Raw genomic sequence first — 3,717 nt, forward strand, 5'->3', positions numbered from 1 at the left:
TAGACAGCAGAGAATTTTGTAGATCAGAAAAACAGTTAAACTATGAGAAGACATCATAAGTATTAATGAAACAATTTAAATTTGCCTTTTAAAAGTTTGATAGCTAAATACACTCTGACTATGGATGTTTCAAGCTTCTTTTTAAATGTACCATCCACGTATCACATTCCTATTTAAGTGGATTAAAACAAACACAAATAAGTCACAATGCTTTGTAAACAGGATGATGATTGTCTTTGGCATTTGTTAAAATGCTGGTAAAAGAATGAGATAATTTATGAATTTAAGAAAGGCAGAATCTTTCTACATGTAAAAGCATAGGTTACTTCATGTGACTATTCATCTTCCTTCTGCCCATAAAACATGAGGTCTACAACTTAAATTCTCAGCAAGCTAAAGATTGACAAGACTCCTAGAGAGGCCGGAAAAATATGAAAACTATGGAAAGTAAGTCTTGGTGAAGATTTTCACTCGGGAAATGGCATGTGTTTGGTGGGTATTATGCAGTCTAACATTCTTTGTTTCTTTCTCTCAAACTCTTTGTGTTTTAAAATTTTGTTGGTTTCTGTGAAAGTTCCTCCTTCTCAATTTTGAATGCTTATTAACAATTCCATGCAAGAATTTCATACCTGTTATCTTTTTGATAGAAACACTGTGTGCATTCAGTAAAGGGTATTTGTTATTTTACCTTCATTTCTATCCTCAAATGCACTGTGTTTATATTTTACAAATGAAGTAACATAATACGTAATGAAACCACAGTTAGCATTTTGTTTAAAACTTTAAAAAGGGCACGTATGGTAGAGCTCACCTATTATTTCAGCGCTCTGATGTGCTAAGACAGGAATATCACAAGTTTGATCCCAGTGAGAATGTCTCAAAAAAAAAAAAAGAATAAGAAAAATAAAAGAAAAGGTGCAGTATTAGAGAGCATTTTATACCAAATCTTAGATGTTCATAAGAAATATAAGCCAGACTCATGTTGAATAACTAAAACTGATAAGCATGAATTTTGAGTTAAGTGTTCGAATGCAGTTTAACTGCCTAGACCTTTTAGGCTAGTATCTTACACTGGCCAATGTATGAATAAAAGGAATTTATCATTCACTTTTTGGGGACCTGGAAAGTTCAAAATTGAGCCATCAGCAATTTTGTATCTATTTACTGCCTGTTCCTCATACATGGCATCTTCCTGCCATGTTTCTCCACATGAGGGAAACAGCAAGAGAGCTTGCAGGAGTCTCTTTTGTAAGGACACTGATCCCATTCATAAGGTTGGCATCCTCAACACTTAATTACTTCTCTAAGTCTCCATTCTTTTTTATTTTCATTAAGTTTTTATACACATTTCTGGACTTCAACCTGTTCTTCAAAAAAAGCTCTTTCCTACAAGGATTTCATTGTTAGGGATGGAAGCAATATTGCCTTGCCAGGTCAAGAAAATATTGTGTACATTCCAGTTACTATTTTACTAGGCATAAAGTTGTTGATTCTCCTCCTATGGAAAAAAATAATTTTATTAATCTGAATTTGACTGTACATACTAATATAAATAATAAACAAAAATAAGGGGTAAGCGTTTTCAACTTTGAACATTTACTTTGGATTCAGTATATTGTAGTTTAACCATCAGTTTATAATTAAACCACCAGTTTATCATTAAAGAAACTCTTTGATGTTGCTTAGAACTCCAGTGCTATGTAACATCTCTGGAACTCTGTCATCCGTGGCTGCTTAAACGAACATACTTTCACCTTTCTCCACCTCTGTTCAAGAAGTTCTGTGTCACCAGAGAGATACTGCGATTTTGTCATTTTCTTTTTTTTTTCAATCTGGAAGTTTTATGGTCAGTTTATTAAGCTCAATGGTGAAAGTTACCAGAAGAATATTCTCCTGAGAGTTAATTTTTCTTAGAAAAAAAAGGAAAGGAAAATTAAAAGCCGCCCAGCACAGCCACAGATGCTGTGGCTGTGGAGCTCCCCGGACATGGTGCCTCAGTCCTCTGAGTCACTCCCTGGGCCAGCAGGGTTGGAGTCTGGGTCGTCCTCAACATCCTCCAGCTCCAAGTCATCCAGTTCCTGGAACAAAGACTCCTCTACTTCCACATTACTTCCAGCATCCTCCAAGAACTGGGTATCAGATGTGTCAAGATTATGATCGGTTTCAAACAGCTGTTTGCCACTTAATTTATTTTTTCCTGCTTGCTCTTCTTCTTTCATCCGCTTCTTTATAATTTCCAAGAGTTCTGCATCAAACTTGGCTTTCCAACATAAGAAATTCTCAATTGTAACAGGGGTGCCGTGGAATAATTGCTTCTCTGCTTCTTCTGCTGCTTTTTCTTTTAGTTTATTTTCTTCCTCTCTTCTCGTTTTTATCTGATCTACTATTTCATTTAATTTTTCTTGCACTGCTGTCACTAGAGTAAAGATCATGACCACACCAAGATTTTCCTCGGCCTGTAATGCTAATAATTTTAAAATGTCTATGACATCATTATCTTCCAGGTTTTCCTGGGAAAATATTTCATAAAGAGGAGCTTCAACTGGGTATTTTTCACTGTATGTAAACTTGAGGGCAGTCTGGACACTTTCATCATTTTCTCCAGCCTCTGATGTCACAGCCATGGTGAAGCTGGGAGGATTTTCTGGTAATACTGTGAAGGAGCCGGGGTAGATGGACTCCGGAGCCTCCAGCTCGTTTCACTGCTCCTCGCTGTGGTCTGTCATCGCGGCCCTGGCTGCGGCCCATGGAGCACGCCGCCGCTCAGGCAGCGCCACAGCTGAGTCCGGAGACCTCTGGCCAGGCCCAGCCTGCTGAGCCAAAGCCCCGCGCCGCTCTCGGGTGATCGCTTATTTTGTCATTTTCTTAATAAAATAACCCCACCTAATTTCTTTTTAACATGATTGAATTTACTAAGTGAAAATAAATTGACAAAGTGAGTTTTCCTCTGTAATTTTTAATGCAGAATTTAATTGGTAAATGATAAATCCATATTTAACTAGACAACAGATTTTTGTAAGCAAAGTAGTCGAACTTTAAAAGAATATGTCTTGAAGTAGTTTGAAACAACTACCGAAGTATTCATTTTTGGCAAAATAGTTTGCTTATGTTTGGTGTCAGCACAATTACAAAACACATTATTAAAATGAGTATCAGTATGTGCTATTTAACATGTAAAATGCATGTATAAAATCCAAAAGATTCCCTCTTTAAGTTAGAATTAAATGCTCTATAAAATGATAATTGTGTCTATTTGTGGTCATTTGTTTGATAGTTGGCATAACTGAAATTCTGTTAGATGCACCTATTCCCCTTCTAGGTATTTTCCCAAAAGAGTTAGACATCATATAACAGGTATAACAATGCATATCCATGTTTATAGCATTTATTAATTTATTAATATTAATTAATTAATTTATTAATAACTAAATCTGGGAAGCAGCCTATATGTCCTTCAGCAAATGAATGGATAAAGAAAATAGATTTTGATTCACAATAGAGTACTACTCCACCATAAAGGAGGATAACCGTGGGTCATTTGTAAGAAAATGGATGCACCCTGAGATCTTAACATTAAGTGAGATAAATCAGATGCACAAGCCTAAATGTTGTGGGGTTGGTCTTATATGAGAGATACAAAATATAAATAAAGAAAAAATAAAAGATGGGCAATAGGACTTAGGGATATAGAACTTTTCTAATGGAAAGGGGACCAAG

The 3,717-nt window shown here is 35.9% G+C and overlaps 1 pseudogene; it reads right to left on the reverse strand.

The window, feature by feature from the left end:
* Nucleotides 1-1,817: 1,817 nt before the first annotated feature.
* On the reverse strand, nucleotides 1,818-2,726 carry LOC147829804 (RWD domain-containing protein 1 pseudogene; annotated as a pseudogene).
* Nucleotides 2,727-3,717: the final 991 nt, after the last annotated feature.

The sequence above is a fragment of the Heterocephalus glaber genome, unplaced genomic scaffold (assembly GCF_053883595.1).
Source record: "Heterocephalus glaber isolate CG9 unplaced genomic scaffold, H.glaber_assembly_v1.0 deba00000470, whole genome shotgun sequence".
In the NCBI taxonomy this organism is placed as follows: Eukaryota; Metazoa; Chordata; class Mammalia; order Rodentia; family Bathyergidae; genus Heterocephalus; species Heterocephalus glaber.